This window comes from Oreochromis niloticus, unplaced genomic scaffold (assembly GCF_001858045.2).
Source record: "Oreochromis niloticus isolate F11D_XX unplaced genomic scaffold, O_niloticus_UMD_NMBU tig00006527_pilon, whole genome shotgun sequence".
Classification (NCBI taxonomy): domain Eukaryota; kingdom Metazoa; phylum Chordata; class Actinopteri; order Cichliformes; family Cichlidae; genus Oreochromis; species Oreochromis niloticus.
In genome coordinates this window covers 18213-38059 of record NW_020328045.1, presented here as the reverse complement: position 1 = coordinate 38059, position 19847 = coordinate 18213, and the positions used below count along the sequence as shown (strand labels likewise).

Below are 19847 nucleotides of genomic sequence, written 5' to 3'. Positions count from 1 at the left end.
CTCGATGGGGTGCCACAGGTCCCCAGAAAAAAAAATGTAAATGTAAAATAATAATAAACAAATATTCTTCTGTAGCAATAACAAAGTATAACATAAATTATTCTGTGGCAATTACACAAGAATGCCCAGTAACATTTACACTCTCCTTTTTAAAAGTATATATGAGCTGAGCACTCAAAAATAAAACTACATCAGCCAGCAAAAAATACAATCAACTCAAGTCCAATGGCACTGTGCAATTCTGCATCCATCAACTATGGAGAATTACAAATTCTTTTGCAGAAATATAAGCATATCTGCTTTTTCAGGAAGGATACGTGATCTTTCTGGACTTATGGTCTCTCCAGCTGTGGAGAACCACCTCTCAGATGGGGTGGAGGATGCCTGCACACACAGAAAGCTTTCAGCCAGTGCTGACAGCAGGGGCAGAGTCTCTCTCTTGCTCCACCACCATAGGGTGGCGTTATCCTTGCAGGGGATGGGGGTTAGGCTTCTATACAGCTGGATCTCCTGATCCACTCTCTGGGCCAGGGAAAGAACGGGCTGCCGTTGATGGAATGACTGCAGCCCGTTGTCCTCCTCTTCAAAGAGTTCCTCCAAGGCAGTTGTTTTTTCTGCTTTACTGAAATTAAATGGACATAATAAAAATGTTAAGCAGAAAATGAACAATCCATGACATCTAAATTATCTTCACGATGAACTAAACTTGCATAGTCTTTTCATCCTCATCTTCATCTTTGAACAACTTTCCCTGTGTGTCTCCTTGCTCCTGGTGCTTGAGTAGAAAGTGACAAATACACAAACGAATCAAACTAAAGGTCTCACTCTCACAATGGAAATAGGCTACAAAGTAAGACACTGTCATATTGAAATACCTCATCTGGTCCTGCCTCTGTCTTTGCTGCTTCCCTGATCCTGTCCCAGACTTCATCCTTATTCACTTTGGATTTAAATCGGGGGTCCAAGATGGTGGCCTCCTCCAGGAATCTCTGGATATCAGCATCCTTAAAATTTAAAAGGGAGGAAAATGTGACATCATGACTATCCTTAAGTATTTATAACTGTCATTTTATTTATGATAAATAAGTCATCAATTGTACCTGGTATCATTTGGAAAGATCTTTCCAAATGTTCTCCTTTATGCTCCTTGTGAAGACAGAGTCATCTTCTTGCACGGTGTAGTGTTGCAGTAGCTTTTGCAGGATGAGCAGAATCTCACCACAGGTCGGACTTTTGTCGCTGCTGGTGTGGAGGTGTAGTGCTTCCGCATGAGCACCACAAACTCCTCTGCTTTTCTTAAGTCATCATTGCCCATTTTAGCCAGTCTGCAACATCAACAAAATAAAAATACAACAGATTTGTTGCATAAAACAAACAAAATTAAAACCTGAGTCCATTTTCAACCATATTATCATTATGTTTCAATACTACTCACCTTTCCTTTTTCATGGACTTTCTTATCCGTGGATCGATGGCTGCAGCCTGGATGGCAGGAAACTGCTCGCAGAATCTCTCCTTCATCAAATACAGAGAGTTCCATATGGTCTTTACATCTAGGAGCAGCATATGCTTGGGCAGCTCTGAGGGTAACAGATCCACAACAACTTTGCCAACTTTGGTTTTTACAGCATAAGGTCCACCTTCCACACTGTATCACCTTCCATGACTCTAAAGCGTTGGAAGCATCAGTGCCTATCAGTAGCTCCGCATCTGCATCAATGTTGTGAAGTTTAAGAGGTGAGGCCACTGATCAATATCCCCTTGCGTGGGAATATTCACCGCAGAAACTGGCATGGTTTTTGAGTCAAAACATCTGGCAACGCCATGAAATCCTTTGCTTCCAAACCAGACAGACAGTGCACTAACAATCCTACTTAGACTCATTGTTCTCAGAAGGATATTGGTCTTTTTACCATTTAGATTCAGTCTTTTTGCGAGGGTTTCTGTACAGAATGTACCTGAACTTCCAGGATCCAGAAATGCATTGGTTGGCACAATTCTACTGCTCTTTTGGCTCTTAACTTGAACTGCAACAATAGAAAAACTGCATCAACCTCTTGACCGGGCCAAATATACCCACATGTCTGAGTGGTTGCAGTTGAGAAGTTGACATCAGAGTTTCTCATCTGTTGATTTTGTTCTAAGGATGCACCTGGATCTTTTTGCTCTATATGAAGGACCCTGGGTGCTTTTGGTGACACACGTCACAATCCAAACGACTCCTACAGTCTTTGCTTGTGTGACCAACTTTAAAACAACCAAACACAAGGAAACAACCGTTCCTTGATAAAAGTCAACTTATCCCAATGCATTTTAGCTCGTCTCCATTTTTCCCTCAATTTGTATGGAAGTTTCATAACAATCATTCTCATGTTTGAGGGCAAATCCAACTCCTTCATATAAACAATTTGCTGTGTTAGATTTCAAAATCCTTGACGAAAACGAGAGAATGACTGAAGACCTTTCACATCTTCGCTTTTAATAGGTGCCCGACTCATAATCTTCTCCATATCTGCAGAGGCAATTTAATTTTAATTCCCAAAATGTTCTTCAAGAAGATGTTTGGCCCTGGAATAGCCCTCCTCAGGAGGTAAATGCTGACAACTATGCACCAAGTCTTTAGGCTGCCCCCCAGTGAACTGCTCTAAAAAAAATGCAGTCGCTCCAGTTATAACTTTTAGCTTCCACTCCATTTTCAAAGGCATTTATAAATGATCTATACTGTAAAGGGTCTCCATCAAACACAGGGATGTTTCTGGCTGGGAGGACAGAAGATAAGTTTTGTTTTACAAGTAAAGTAGTGATGTCATTGTGTTTTTACATAATAATAACAATCTCATTAGTATGGTTCTCAGTAGATTGAGGCTGTGTTTGCTGCGTCACTTGAGCTGAAGCATCAACTTTTACCATCATCTCATCCACCTGATGTTGTTTTTGACTTTGTTTAGGTATACGGACCTGTGATTCAGATGCAGCATTTATACCAGAGTAATCTCTCTCTATTGGAACAAATGTATCAGCACAAGGGTTTAACCTAGACCCTTCTTGTACGTGCCCTCTTTCAAAATAAGAGTTCATTCCATCAGAACGTTCACCGGGGGCCGAACCGAGTTTTTTTCTTTAAGACACAAAGCTTTGCATTTGTTGCTGCCAACTCCGTTTCCAAGGATAATTTCTCCTTTTTTCAGTTTTTCCTCTTGCGCTTCAATAAAATGTTTTTTTCTTTAATGCAGCGAGTCGCTCCATGAGCGCTGCCTTGTCAGCCGCAGCTTTAATACGCAAAGAAGATGGCTTTGGCTTTTGGCTTTGAAAATGTTTTTGAACGCAGCTTTACGCCTGAGATATTAGAGATGTCTTCAGGATTTATTTCATCCAAGGAGGAGATTTTTTTCCCCACTGACTTAGAGGCTTGCTTACATTTTGAACTCCGCTTTTCTGGACATGTTTTATATACTTATCTAAACCTTTTGGTGTGAACTTGATGCTTCTTTTCTCCGATTGCATCGGAGTGTCATCCTTTTGTTTACGCTTATTCGACATTTTTTATCGCTCTTTTGAATTATTTCAAACATTCCAAAGATGCACAGCACACTGCCAATCCACAGCATAAAGCACAAACATGTCATCTATTTACCTGCTGATTCCAGTGAACAAACATTTCCACGACAGGCGTGGGCATGTTTCAATTAGCGATCCAATTACGCACCAGTTTAGCACATCAAAACTCAGTTCATCAGTCCTTGTACTGAAATAATGCCTTTAAACTCCAATAGCTTCACCGTTTTCCTTTACGGCCTAAACAATATTATCACTCACCAGTGTTGATGAATGAGTGACGTGTTGATCCAAGCCTCAAGCAGCAAGTCCGTCTGGATTACTCCAAAGACGATCTAATAACTTTTGTTCGATGGTGATCCATGAAATCTATATATCCAACATATCCATTAATGAAGGATTATTCCTTCTGGTCCACGGGCAAGAGTTTTTACTTTATGTAGTGGTGATTCCGTTAGTTTGACCAACCAAACGTCCAACAATTAAAAATCCACAAGCCACTGCTGCACTGAGATAAGATCTTGTACGCAGGCAAAAGAAGTCGACTGTCCAAACTTGAAAGTCGCGTTTATTTATCCAGTTTGGGAAACCAACAACAAACTTTAACAAATTTCAAAATAATAAAAATAAAGAACAAATAGCTCCAACACTAACATTAAGATTTAAACTGTTTAAACGGCTACTTTCAGCTGCAGACTATTAAAAATTTCAGGTATTGTGGACTTTTCAAAGCACCCCCATGTTTTCTTACTTTTTTTGACAATATTTGCTGTTTGTGTGACACACTACTTGTCAGAGTTTTACCCCTGATACTGCTGGATAAACAGAAACTCACTCAGGAACGAGGTCAGCAGAGCTCAAGTTTTCACTTGCGAGAGGGAAGCAGTTGTCTCCAACCCACTTCAACTTCCTTTCCCCCTGCAGGTTGTTTTTATTGGTTACACACATGAATATTCACAAAGCTTGTTGTTGTATTACCTATGAGAAATTACTATAACTGGTTACAAAGTGTGATTGTGCTGTGCAAGCATGGTTATACAATGTGTGTGGTTATATGATGGGAGTGCAGCTCTCCCTGGATATTGTCGGTAGAATCTGTTCTTCTCAAGGCTGTTTGTTCCCCTTATTGGGGTCGTGCACGTACTCATATGCGTAGGTTACATAGAGCGCAAACAGAAGCATTCTAGCTTCTTAAATGGCAACCTACAACACATACATTAAACCTAACATTATTTCCTCCTGTTTGACATTTTAAAAGCTTGTGTTATCAACTATCAACTTACTTCATTTGAACACAATCTTTCATGCCCTTCTCTGGGTCTTCCTGGGCTAATGCGTAGTAGATAAAGGTATTAGTCACCATCCTTTGTATCATGCTCTTAATGCAAGGGAGAATACAGGTCACCGCAACAAACATAGAGAGTAAAACAACAAATACTGGGGTCAAGATCTTCAGTAGCATATGCCACCAGGGTCCAGAAGTCAGCCATGTGAGCCAATCCTGTGTTGAGGCTCCTGGCGTGTGATTGGTCACATACTTCTGGAGTGCTGTTAGATTCTGCAGGGCCTTATAGATGTCGCGGCCTGTGGAATATCCATCGGGGATAAATGTGCAACACGTCTCACCAATTAGCTTATACACCCCACCTTGGGATGCTGTTATCAGGTCCAGCGTCAGTCTGTTTTGCAACACCATCGTACATATCGTCTTCTATTCCTCTGCCAAGGCCGTTCCGAGGACCTTGGTAAGACTTGTATGCCTCAGGAGTGCATATCTGTTGATTTCCATGTGATCACTCAGTTTTACCAAGGCACACAATCCTCCCCAACCTTCTGGGAGTGACAGGTATGCTTTGTGTCCAAACAGGACAGTCCACCAGTACTCTTGTTCCTTCCATCGCTTCACCTCATTCCACCTGTAATTTAAACAATGACACCTCCCCAGAAAACCCTGTATTGCCACATGGTCCTTGCCATGTGTCAGCTTCACACAATTAGACATACAGAAGAAAGTTGCAGTGTCTCTCTTGAAGATTCCCAGGGCTTGTCCCTCGGAGCAGCTGTACTCCAAGCCTGTAACCCGTCATAAGAAAAACATTAGCCAGTGATTTTAACGTTAAAGTTGTTCAACTTCCAGCTCCGCTTGGAGCCTGTATCCTAGAAGACAAATCTGTAAGCTAAATCAAACTTCACAATTGCAAACAACTGTAGATCATAAGAGTAATAAAGTACTCAGCACTACAAAGACAAGTGTCATATGCAGTTTTTTTTTTCCTTGTTTTTTCAAGTCATTCAACCCACTACTATTGCTATAATGTGCTCCAAATCATGGATCATCCCATGCGTTTATTCCAAATTACTGTTATCAGTGACTTTCCTTAATTACATGGCTGATAAAGTATATAACCAGTGATCAAATATGAATTTTATGGCCCAGTCCTGTTTATCTGTACTTGTTCAGATGTTCCACTCTGTCACTGTTATGAAGTCATAAAATATCACCAGTATTTGAGTCACAGACACATTTATTAAAGTGAAAGGATTCCAACTGCGCTGTTAATCCCGCTATAAGACAGCTATTCCCTTGGGTCTGAGGAGCGAGGTTGTGGATCCACGGGTACATTATCCACAGTCAAAGGCCTAAAAATCACGAGGAAAAGAGAAAAAGCAAATAAGAAAAACAGTTACCTAACAATTGTGGTCAAAGGCTTAATTTCTTTTCCCCTTTAAGATCCTTCTTACACCTTCAGATGTCTACAGGCATGTCTGTAACCAGGCTATGGCTCCCTGGTGAAAATCCATTAACACGCGCATAAATAAAAATAATGAGCCTTTACCTTAATACTCATTACTACCACATGATCTCAACTACATTCCAAATTATTAATCTTTGTTTTGAGGATTTTTTATTCCAAACTGATACATTACTGTGCAAAGGTTTTGAGCCGGTCCTCATTTCAATACATTTGACTTCCAGACTTTGTCTTTTTTAAAGACGTCTTGTTCTCCAGCTTTCCAGATCCTGTTTATTTGTTAAGCTTCTGTACTCTGAAATATGAATCATTAAAGCATAAAAAAACCTAACTTGAGGGTTGAACCAGTGTTGTCTCACATGTACAGATGACTTAGCAAAGAACCAAGTTTGATGCAAAAAACAAAAACACATTATTTGTTCCATTACTTTACTCAAATCTATGAAAAATATCAAAGATAACACAGCGTGAAAGACACTAAACAGTTAGTAGATGGAGGATTTGGATTCTTGATCCAGTGTCATCTGAAAGTGTCTGCTTGGAAACACACTGACAATGCAGTAAAAGCATACTTGGATACAAAAACATGCAGTGGAGAACTATCAGTCATGGATGGGCCTCCCCAGAGCCCTACCTCAGTATTATTGAAGCAGTGTGGAGTCGTCCACACAAACAAGAGCTTTGTCCTTCAAGAAGCTAGGAGAGCTGTTCCTGAAGACTACTTAAAGAGATGACAGAAAGCTGCCTCGGCTGAAGAATAAAGGTGCTCACACCAAATACTGACTATGACCCAGTAAAGAACTGAGGGGTGACACAAAACCTCTGCACAGTACTGCAGGACAGATTCTATGTAGCTCACCATAGTTCAACTCACTTGACATCCTGAATGATCTGCCGGGCAATGACCTGTAGGCCTTCCTTGAGCTCAGCTACCTCTGAACGTAAAGATGCCACGCAGCATAGCACTTGGTGCAGCTGGTTTCTGAGCTCCAGTTGCTGCTCTGGGGAAAGTCCCTGAACCACAGCCTCCACTGCTGCCAGAGCCTGCTGCTGGGCCTCCATCTCTGAAGACAGAAACAGGAGTTATGTCACGGTCTGTGTGGCAGACCGTGGGGATGAGGGGAATGAGGACCCAAGATGCAGGACTTTGTGAAGAAGGCAATGCGTTTATTTACAGTGGTGTAAATAGTTCACAGAATAAACCCCGTGTTTTCACCTTGACTTCCGTGTCGTGTCTTCACCCACAAGTTTGTGCTCCGTGCTCTTCCGCTCCTGTGTGTCCCCGCACCCCGTGCTCGCTGCTCTTGTCTTCCCTGCTCCTTCCTGGAGAAAAATAACAAAGGAGCAACTTGTCAGGACACTCGACTACCGCGGGCATGCACTCACTGGACTTGGTACTAATAACACTAACGTGGAGTCTAACCCAACGATCCTGCACCAGAGGAAGCTCCATCGCTCTGTTAAATAGCTCCCCCGACGAGCCTGATCAGAAGCAGGTGTGTGGGAACTTAGGCGTGACCAGCAGCTGACAGGGCCACACCCATCAGGCCTGCAGGTAGCTGTCCTCCATCCTCACCCGCAGACACACCCACATGTACACACACCAGCATGGAACACAAGAGCGCAGTGCAGCAAACATACATCCAATACAATACTTTTTTTTTTTTTTTCCTGTCCCGTTTGGATCTTTAGCCATCAGAATTGTTGTCTGAAGGCCAAGAAAGATGCCAAGCGGATTTACTTTACCAAGTGGATCATCATGGCCTTGCCATATTGGTCCATTTGATTGACCTTTATTATAATTATGTATTTATTTTATTTTTGTTTTTTAAAGACGGGACAGACATGACTGGGGGATAGGATAGGGAGAAAGAATGAAAGAAAGAGAGGGAGAGAAAGAAAAATAGAGGGGAGAAGAGATGGTGAGAAAGGGGGGAATAAAAAAAAAAGAAAAACAAACAAAACACCTGGATCACCTGTATGGAGATAAAAGACCAGAAGAGAAAATAAACAACAAAGAGCAACATAATAAAGACAACACCATCACAATAAGCTAGCTAACAGTAGATAACAGTAGATACTTTTTTAATTTCACCTGTTGAGAATGAAAAAAGAAAACAAGCAGAAGAAAACGAGAGCAATAGAATAAACAACATCACCATGATATATGGGAATATAACAGTAAATACTAAATATTAAACATTGTGCAGCACGTAAGATCGACAGCGCACAGTGTGCTTTGAGGTAGGAGCCAAAAAGGGTGTTGTTTGTGTGTGTGAGCACCCGTGTGTACACCTGTGAGCATGAACGCGCTTGTTTTTAAAAGGTTCCTTCATGTAATGATCTGCTAGAGGGTGTGGGGGGCCACTGCCCCGTCCTCCAGGGCATGAAGCAGGTATGGAGGAGATCAAGACTCCAGACATCCAGAGGCCCCCAGAACACAAGAGACCAAGGAAGACCAACAGAGGCGCCACTATCCCAGAAAGAGCTGAGGAGAGTCCCAGATGAGGGGTCACTCAGCAGCCGCGGAGCAGAAGCCAGGGGGGTTGCAGTGACGTGCCCGTGAGCTCCGCCGGCAGCCAGCTGTGCCAGAGTGACCGAGCCCCAGGCCGAGAGGCCGAGGGCACCCCACCCCCGAAGTGGCCCGAGCGAGCCCCAGGCTCCAGGCCCCCATAAGCAGCCACCAAGGAGTGAGCCAGTGTGTACCTGGACGCCCATCCCCGGACACAAAGAACCACCAACGCACCGATGTCTGAGGGCGTCTGCCACTGGTAGGGGAAGTGGTGGGGAGACAGGCCTCCATACCTTGGAGGACCTGGGATACAATACAATACTAATACTAATAATAATAATAATAAAGGTCCACACTGTTCACGGACCCCGAGTCCCCGGAACCGGGGACAAGTTACTTGTTTCAATTTAATAAGTACTGTACCCATGTCTCCAACCTGCCTCCAGGTTGCAGTGACAATGATACTTGTGGCCTGGTCTATCTGGAATACCTCCACTGGGAGATTTTAGTCAGCACAAAAGGCATTACAACTTAATATACAGGAACAGTTAACTTATTAATCAGTTTATAACAATGATGTAAATCTTATTTTTAAAATGCCAGTATGAAAAGGAAACGTGCTATGCTTTGTTTTACACTTGAATAAATGGAAAAAAAAGCCAGTCTCAAGTCAGACTCTGGTCAGTATATCCAACAGTGTTTGCCCAAAAACTATTGTAAATGAGTTCTTACAATCTATCCAACATATCAACATATATATATATATATATATATATATATATATATATTATATATATATATATATATATATATATATATATATATATAGTACTGCCTCAGTACTACATGGAAGCTCCTGTCAGGCATCATATCGGCTAAGATGAACAGGCACATGGGTCAATACATGAGTGGGGCACAGAAACGGATTGGCAAGAATACCAGAGGCGCAAAACACCAGCTACTGGTAGACAGAACAGTCAGCTGAGACTGCAAGACCAGACTGACCAACCTGTGCACAGCCTGGATTGATTACAAGAAGGCCTATGACTCAATGCCCCACAGCTGGATACTGCATGCCTAGAACTATATAAGATCAACAGAACCCTAAGAGCCTTCATCAGGAACTCAGTGGGGATGTGGCGTACAACACTAGAGGCCAACTCCAAGCCCATAGCACAAGTCACCATCAAGTGCGGGATCTACCAAGGAGATGCTCTGTCCCCACTGCTGTTCTGCATAGGCCTTAACCCCCTCAGTGAGATCATTAACAAGACTGGCTACGGATACCGACTACGAAACGGAGCGGTTGTCAGCCACCTCCTGTACATGGATGACATCAAGCTGTATGCCAAGAGTGAACGAGACATCGATTCACTGATCCACACTACCAGGCTATACAGCAATGACATTGGAATGTCATTCGGACTGGAGAAGTGTAGTCGGATGGTAACAAAGAGAGGGAAGGTAGTCAGAACTGAGGGAATTGAACTACCAGAAGGCAACATTGCAGACATAGAGGACAGTTACAAGTACCTGGGGATCCCGCAAGCGAATGGGAACCATGAAGAGGCCGCTAGGAAAGCTGCAACCACCAAGTACCTGCAGAGGGTCAGGCAAGTCCTGAGGAGTCAGCTGAACGGTAAGAACAAGATCCGGGCCATCAACACCTACGCCCTGCCCGTGATCAGGTACCCTGCTGGGGTAATAGGCTGGCCAAAGGAGGAGATAGAAGCCACTGACATAAAGACAAGAAAGCTCCTTACCATGCATGGAGGGTTTCACCCCAAGTCCAGCACCCTGAGGATGTACACTAAGCGGAAGGAAGGGGGCCGGGGACTGGTGAGTGTCAGCACCACAGTCCAGGATGAGACAAGAAACATCCACGAATACATCACGAAGATGGCCCCAACTGACAGCGTGCTCAGTGAATATCTCAGGCAGCAGAAACCCAAGAAAGCGGAGGAAGGCGAGGAACCATCATGGAAGGACAGGCCCCTGCACGGTATGTACCACCGGCAGATAGAGGAGGTGGCTGATATCCAGAAATCCTACCAGTGGCTGGACAAAGCTGGACTGAAAGACAGCACAGAGGCACTAATCATGGCAGCACAAGAACAAGCTCTGAGTACAAGATCCATAGAGGCTGGGGTCTATCACACCAGGCAAGACCCCAGGTGCAGGCTGTGTAAAGATGCCCCAGAGACAATCCAGCACATAACAGCAGGGTGCAAGATGCTAGCAGGCAAGGCATACATGGAGCGCCATAACCAAGTGGCCGGCATAGTGTACAGGAACATCTGTGCCGAGTATAACCTGGAAGTCCCAAGGTCAAAATGGGAGATGCCCCCAAGGGTGATGGAGAATGACCGAGCTAAGATCCTGTGGGACTTCCAGATGCAGACGGACAAAATGGTGGTGGCTAACCAACCGGACATAGTGGTGGTAGACAAACAGAAGAAGACGGCCGTAGTGATCGATGTAGCAGTTCCGAATGACAGCAATATCAGGAAGAAGGAACACGAGAAGCTGGAGAAATACCAAGGGCTCAGAGAAGAGCTCGAGAGGATGTGGAGGGTGAAGGTAACGGTGGTCCCCGTCGTAATCGGAGCACTAGGTGCGGTGACTCCCAAGCTAGGCGAGTGGCTCCAGCAGATCCCGGGAACAACATCGGAGATCTCTGTCCAGAAGAGCGCAGTCCTGGGAACAGCTAAGATACTGCGCAGGACCCTCAAGCTCCCAGGCCTCTGGTAGAGGACCCGAGCTTGAAGGATAAAACCGCCCGTAGGGGCGTGCTGGGTGTTTTTTTTTATATATATATATATGGCCAGGGGCTATAATATATAATTTCATATAAAAAATATAAATTATATATTATAGCCCCTTGAGAAAACCTGTTGACTGCAGTCTCCTTACAATCTAAGCAAAGGTCCTACACATAGAGCATCCTGAAAAATGGAGACGTCCCTTTCTGGAACAACACTAGCCTGGCCATCACCGCTATAAGAAAGACGTGATACTAAACATTCAGTGACGTTCATGTTAAATTGAATCCTGGGCAACCATGTAGCTCATGGTTCTCCTGGGCAGCTGAGGTCAGTGCCAGCCTACCCTGGGCATCCAGCGTGTCCCCTAGCAGCGCTCCTCCATTCGCCTGGGCCACTGGCCGTGTCTCCAGCACAACGCTCTGGGACTTCCTCCTGCTGTCCCAGAGCCTGTAAACTGTAAAGGCAACCAAGCACAAGCCGGCCGTGGCCCCGACAGCCAGCCCGACGGTTCTCCCAAGCGGCATGACTTGCGTTCTGTCATGGATGTAATGGAACACATTATTTGTTCCATTACTTTACTCAAATCTATGAAAAATATCAAAGATAACACAGCGTGAAAGACACTAAACAGTTAGTAGATGGAGGATTTGGATTCTTGATCCAGTGTCATCTGAAAGTGTCTGCTTGGAAACACACTGACAATGCAGTAAAAGCATACTTGGATACAAAAACATGCAGTGGAGAACTATCAGTCATGGATGGGCCTCCCCAGAGCCCTACCTCAGTATTATTGAAGCAGTGTGGAGTCGTCCACACAAAGAAGAGCTTTGTCCTTCAAGAAGCTAGGAGAGCTGTTCCTGAAGACTACTTAAAGAGATGACAGAAAGCTGCCTCGGCTGAAGAATAAAGGTGCTCACACCAAATACTGACTATGATCCAGTAAAGAACTGAGGGGTGACACAAAACCTCTGCACAGTACTGCAGGACAGATTCTATGTAGCTCACCATAGTTCAACTCACTTGACATCCTGAATGATATGTTCAATGACCTGTAGGCCTTCCTTGAGCTCAGCTACCTCTAAACGTAGAGATGCCACGCAGCAGCACTCCTCCATCCGCCCGGGCCGCTGGCCGTGTCTCCAGCACAAGGCTCTGGGACCTCCTCCTGCTGATCTGCCTGTAAACGAAGAAGGCAACCAAGCACAAGCCGGCCGTGGCCCCGACAGCCAGCCCGACGGTTCTCCCAAGCGGCATGACTATGCGTTCTGTCTGATAAGAAAGGTAAAAGAAAGAAAGGCCTCCAAGTAAATAATTTGCCCGCTCCAGCTCCTACGACCAAATACAAACAGTGGGGAAGAGGGTTAGCTCAACCCACCACAACTTCCAAGCTAGCAAGGAGTATATATTCATGCTAGCATTTATGGCGCCTAAAACACATTCATGATACACACATACTACACACTTATAACATCTAACAAAAAACAGGCTTAATAATAACAATAATTGAACTAAAATCACAATCAGAAACATCAGGGTGGCTAAATATGAATTATATGTGTGTTTTAACGTGTTGGAAAGAAATGACACCCACCTCTCCCACAGGGGAAATGTAGAAAAGGGGAGAGGCCAAAGGGGTACACTCTATTTATAGGGCTTTGAGTTGACGTCACGCCGCCATGCATTGTGGGAGCGCGGCACCATTTTCGGGGTCTACGAATCAAAACAAACAGACTGTGTTGGAACGACGATTACAGGATGCTTAAAAGCAGCTCAAAAGAGAATGGACTGTACAGAGACTGATTTCGTTCAGAGGCGAAGCGGTGGTACTTGCAGAAAATAGCTGCATTGGAAATGTGGACCCGTATGAAATACGTCTGTGGAGTAGAAACCCTGAAGACCTACCGCTATTGAGTAGCCTGACATATTTTCGTACCTTATATGTGGAATCAGCGCGTACAAGTCGTCATTCAAACAAAGGTAAGTCAGCTCGAGTAAAATGCGTTTGATTTTTCCCGAACATTCAGATTAGTGCAGCATAAATTCATTCATGAGGGGGAAATTACAGTGAGAACATGTGGAGGCTGTTAGAGGGATAACAGTGAGTTCAGTGCATTGATGTGACATTGTCCTGAAGGATTTCGTTATTCTTTATGGTTAAAGAAATTGCAATGATTTATTCATATTTATTATAAATAATTCTAATTATACATCTTGCTTCAATATTTGTATCTTGTTTCACTAAAAATACATCTTTAGTTTTATACATTGATTAATGACCTGCAGATCTCCTTATCATATTAAGTGATTCATTATTGTCACTTTATGCTTTCTCCATCTCTAAAGTGATTACATCCTTGCATTACATACTTTAGGTTCATTTTCTGCAGGCAGGTTTCTGAGAGAGAACAGGCAGATTTAGAATATAACATGCAGCGTTCTATAGATGGATACATAAACAAATGAAAAATTACATGTATGTGCTAACTTTCTAAACACTTTGTTACATTTATGATAAAGTAGATAAAACACATTTATGTCGGCATTGGCTCATAGTTCTTGTCTTTAAATGAACTTTGTCTGTGTGTGTTTCAGGTACTGCACTCTCAAAGACTGAATGAACCAGCATTGCAGCCCTGGGTCACTGTGAGCATCACAGGGAAGGTTGAAGCCGCCCACTGCACCTGTATGGCCGGAGTCTCGGAGACCTGCACCCATGTCGCTGCTCTTCTGTTTAATGTAGATGCAACAGTGCGGATCCGTGGCACAAGGACTGTTACAGATGAACCTGCATACTTTGGTTTTGCCTGGTAATATGACCAAGATGCCATAAGATGGACTTCTCCTCTTCAGCTGCCCAAAAAAGGCTCTTGATCAAAACATAAACAGACCATCCGTATTGAAAGGTAAAAGAAGCCGTCCTCAAAAAAGAAAAATCCCATCTGCTACTGAGGAGGCGTTGTCACTGCTATAATGCCATAATGTTTTATCTAGGGGTCTAGATTTATGCCTGAAGTGCACTGACATGTAAATAATTTGCATTTACTGAATATGTACTGACTGAGTACCACTGTTCTAAAAATTAAATACAGAAACAAACTAATTTTTGCCTCTTTTTTTTTTTTTTTATTAAAACCACTTTATAGAACAGGGGTCGGCAACCCTCGGCACGCGTTAACTGATGGCACGACCAATGCTGGACAGGCCATCGGGCATTTGCTCGGTGGCCCGGTGACTTTTTCTTCCCTTTGTAACGGTATAAACAATGAAAGGTGGTGGTTTGTCCAGATGCTGGTCGGTGTGTAAAAATAACTCAGTTGTGTCGTGGTGGCTATGGCGGCGCTTCCTCAGATTCAGTAAAATTAGCAACTGGTGGAGGCCAGCAGGTGGATGAGAGAATTTTAACAAGGGAGGCAGGAGGAGGAGAGACCCGAGGCGGCCGAGTATCAGGTGAACTGAACTTCAGGTAAGAAGTTATGAAAAGGAACACAGTTTGTCCCGTACTTTAGCTAAAATGAAAAAAAGACACAACGCTGGATTTATTCTGTCGTTACGCTGTCAGCTGCCTCTTCTTCTCTCGTTCTCTCCCCCTCCCTCTCCTGTTGCTACTTCAATCATGAAACGATCAATGATCAGCTGATCGGCTTCTCTCTCGTGTTTGTTTATTTGCGCCAGAAAGAGGAAACCAGCGGATGTCGCGCTAAACAACAGCAGCACGTTTAAGCTTGATCAGCTGTTGTTAGAATTTATTTAATATTACTTTCTAGTATCAGATGATGTTTGCTGGAGCCACAGCTGTAAAGCTGCTGGTCATGATGGTTTGTACATCTGGTGAAAGGGAAGCATGAAGATGAAACCAGGAGATGTCCTTACTGAATCATCAGAGCTGAACAGGTGATGGAGAAACAGGTTTACCTTTTAGGTCACATGGATGAGTTGAAGGGAAGTTATGAACTGTTTCTGAGAGACAAATAACACCAGGATCTGTTTCTAAATAGCTGACAGCTGGTAACTGTGCAGGGGCGGGTTTTGGGACTTTCAGGTGTATGGACCAATGTTTTATTTTCTGATCAAACCAGAAATCTTTAATGAGCACCTAGATTTGTCTCGCATTAACTGGCTGAGTTAATGCCAGTTAATGCGACATCGAAGCAGCTGGAATCTACAGCTGTGCGTGTTCATGGTGTTTGCATTTTCACCTGCTGGACATCACTACCTGACAACTTTAACTGTCTTCAGAACATTGCAGAGGCCTTATTGACAGTATTTGGCTCTACATATCTGTGTGAGCAGATTTTCTCTCACATGAGTGTCCTCAGGTAGCCGTCTGAATGCTGGACACTCGGAGACCTGTGTCTCTGAGTGGGAGACCAGAGATCACATTAACATGTGTGTCTCTGTATGAACAAACATACCATATTGGCCCAGTTTATTTTTCTTATCATTGTTGTGAGGAGACCATAAATAGCATTTGTATTTTCTGTTGTACAGTTCATTTGCTGTTATGGAGTTCTTGTTATGGATAAAAAGTGTCTTTTTTTTTTGTTTCAAAATAGCTGATAACTATTCGCTGATAGCTGCCAACATTTGCAAACAAATATAATTCTATAAAGTGGTTCTATATAATGTGTAACTGTTAATATAGAGCGTTATTAAATTTATTGCTAATGCAATCATATGGCACACTGACTTCTGAGGAAATTTTAAATGGCACTCGCCATCAAAAAGGTTGCCTACCCCTGCTTTAGGCATTATCAGATGAATTCATCCATTTTAACATGGACAGGATGTTAGAATTTCACTTTAGACAATCCAGTTAATTCATGAAAAGCAGTCTAGCTCCTTCCTGTGATGTTTTATTTAAAAAACATTAATGGTCATGACTCAGGTTGCATTCCACTGGGGAGAAAAAAGCAAGGGGCACTCTCTGACAGCGAGTGTCAATAATGTTAATGTGGTTACGTTAGTAATACACCGAGTGCTAATATAACAGCTTTAAGATGCATTTGTAGATATTATTACGTGTTTTACCGTCTTTATGTTGCTAGCTTAAAGTTACGGTGTAAACGTTAGCTTATATTGTAGTAAATCTGTTACTGTTTAAACGATGTTAGGACAGAAATATTAGCTTCTGTCATGACTGATGAAGTTACTAGTTAATAAAGTTTCCAGTAAAGTGATTAATCGCAGCCACAGATTGACAGTAAATATCTCGATTAGCTTCAATGCATCTATAATAAATATGTGCAAGTTTCAGTGCTTCGTTTAAACTGTATGATACTTACACTGCAAATTCCTTGTAGCTTAACAAGATTTATTGTCTTAAATTTAGCCAGATTATCTTGTCCATCTTGTATTGAACATTACAAGCTAGTTTCCAGTCTCATGTGTTAGATGATTAGACTTGTTTCAAGTATATATAACTTTTTTTTTCTTATTTAGTCTGTAAATCTAAAAATGAACCATTTTACATTTATTTCAAGCAAAAATAGCTTTAGATAGAGTGTAACAAAAAAATATCTCAAAATAAGTAACATTCTTCTTTTTCCTTGAAATAAGAAAGTCAATCATTGGAAGGTATATTTATTTCAGGTTTTTAAATCCAAAGATAGGGTTTAAACCATTTGCTGAAATGAGTATAAGAGACCTGTCAGATGTATTTGTTAACATGTAAAATAAGCCACTTTACTCTAACGGCATAATGTATAGCATCTTCAATCCCCCCAAAATCAACAACCTTTGATTGCAAATGCTCCATATTAGCAACCTCTGATACAGGACCTAGTTCTTTCTCATTTACAAATATCGGATGCTCATTTCCTGCTTCACTTTGACAACACTCCAGCAGCTGATTGTGGTTTACAAGAGACTTGCACACATTCTTAAAGTTTAATTTGGCTGACCATTGTTTAAAAAAACTGTGTTTAGACTTGAATCTCATGCACACATGACGTATTACAGGTCCCATGGCAATAATCTGAGAGGGAAGATGCAGCATGTAATGTTGCTTTGGGATTACATTGTTTTCTGGGAACAGTTGCCTGAATTGATTAAGATGATCTTCTATCATTTTTTTTAGTTTGGACACAGTTTGTAAAGACAAAACTGGGGCAAAAAGTATTTTAACAATTTCAATTAAATCCAAAATAAACTGGATAAAGGGATTTTTCTCTACAACACTGTCCAATAAGAATGGCAAAATCTTAATCAATATAAGCATTTGTCCAGAGGATTGTTTTAGTCTGTTGTCACTTGAAGCTAAAGTAGCAGTAAAATTTTTTTAATGAATTTTAGAACAGTTTTTTGAGACATTTTATTAAATTCAGTCAGTTTATATTCCAAAATGTATTTTTCCCCAAAGTCTGTTTTTGTTTCATAATGGGGCTTTTCATAATGGTGTATTTATTTCAGGTCATTTAACAACTGAATTTCTTAGTCAGGCAATCAGGGTCAGTGGGTGGGATCTGAACGCTCATTGGCTGCTGCTTAAAGAGCTGCTTAAAATGAAAGTGTCTCAAAATGTTTCTATTATTACAAAAAAAATTGTAGTGAAATAAATATTTAATAAAATATTATAAAAATACATAATGTAAAATAAAAATTAAATGACACATTTTTAACACTTTGGTGTTCCATAGTCTAGTTCAGGGGTCAGCAACCTTTTACACCCAAAGAGCCATTTGGACCCGGTTTCCACGCAAAAGAAAACACTGGGAGCCGCAAATAATTTTTGACATCTAAAATGAAGATAACACTGTATATATTGTTTTTTATCTTTATGCTTTGTGTGAACAACTAAGGTGTGCTGCTTATGAAATCCATGAAGTGCTACAGAGCAAATTAAATTATATTCATGTAATCAACACATTTTGAACTCTTAAAGAAATATAACAAAAGGAAAGACACCCAGCTGAACTAAAATGATCCATGTAGCAAACAAAAACTGTTGTCAGCCGCCACCCTTATATCGCCTTTGGGCTGTTGGAGCCTTGACCTGACTCTTAAAAAATAATTGGAAAAAAGCACTATGCTGCTGAAAAATGAAAAATAGATATTTGCAAAATTCTGCCTAAATATGTATTTTACCTGGTTAATGCGTGCGGCGGGGCGTGGTTTGCAGCGCCGCTGCAGGGGAGGCAGACGCACCTGAGCGACACCCGCAATCACGCCTCGCTGCCTTTACGTCTGCGCTATCTGTGCTGTTGTGTTGTTGGTGGTGTGTGTCCGGCTGTGAGCTGAAAAGCTACAGCCGGCTGTATGCGTACAGCAACCGTGTGTGAAAAGTGCTCAATAAAGAGATGCTCAAAAGCATGCGCATGGAAACATCGTCGGGTCTGCCGTGATATATTTACAATGGGACTTCTGCTCCTGAACCTCTGCGCACAGAGTCCGCAAATCGGGGCTATACGAAGTCAGTTTACGCAGGACTGTAAGCTGTCATCTGTCAGGCGTGAACGGTCAGTGTTGCCAACTTAGCGACTTTGTCGCTATATTTAGCGAGTTTTCAGACCCCCTAGCGACTTTTTTTCTTAAAAAAGTCGCTAAAAAAAGACGTGAAAGCGCGTATCGCTTTTACTCTCAACAAGCAGCGGGTGCTGTAACACAGTCAGTTCTTCTTTTACGCTTTTACTCTTATGCTGTTTCGTGGATCACAAGGTTTAAAACTACTTATAAACACACACACACAAAGTAACTCCACCAGAGTGCCTATTTCGGATCACTTTTGCCGGTCCAAGCCCGGGTAAAGGAGCAGGGTTGGAACTGTGACATTAAAAAAACAATAATTGCTAAAAGAAATTTAATTTGTAGTTCTAAATAAACTCTAAATGCATTTAGGACGTTTTTTATGTCTCTTCCACGATGTTATTTCTCTCTCCAACAACATAGGTTACAATTATATTAGCATGACCAATTATGCAAATTAGGTGATGACGTCATTTAGCGACTTCTAGCGACTTTTAGGACAACCAATAGCGATTTTCCTTACTGAGGAGTTGGCAACACTGTGAACGGTGTTTGTCTTTAACATAGTTCACGGTGGAGAACAGCTGCTGACATAATGTGGATCCGAAGATCCATAATTGGCCTACCTGGGGTTGAAAGTCTCGATAAATGCATGGCGTTTCGGCGGGTATACCGGCTTCCGCGAGTGTGACTCTTATTTTGAGCAATGAAAAAATAATAGAATATAATTTTATTTTTATATTTCAATATCACAATAATCTTCCAATTTAGAACTACAAGTTTAAAAGAACTAACATAAAT

The 19847-nt window shown here is 42.2% G+C and overlaps 1 long non-coding RNA gene across 8 annotated transcripts; it reads right to left on the bottom strand.

Moving 5' to 3' along the window:
• Positions 1-716: 716 nt before the first annotated feature.
• On the bottom strand, positions 717-13004 carry LOC106096591 (uncharacterized). 8 transcript variants are annotated; one of them, XR_002061065.2, is made up of 7 exons: positions 7525-7713; positions 7183-7372; positions 3817-6195; positions 1436-1580; positions 1101-1325; positions 876-1004; positions 717-775 (listed from the first exon to the last, which is right to left on the bottom strand). It is a non-coding gene; the product is annotated as an uncharacterized LOC106096591 (long non-coding RNA). The 8 variants fall into 8 exon arrangements; XR_003218071.1 differs by adding an exon at positions 7720-8083 and having other exon boundaries at positions 730-1004; positions 7525-7631; XR_003218072.1 differs by adding an exon at positions 7732-8083 and having other exon boundaries at positions 730-1004; positions 7525-7631.
• Positions 13005-19847: the final 6843 nt, after the last annotated feature.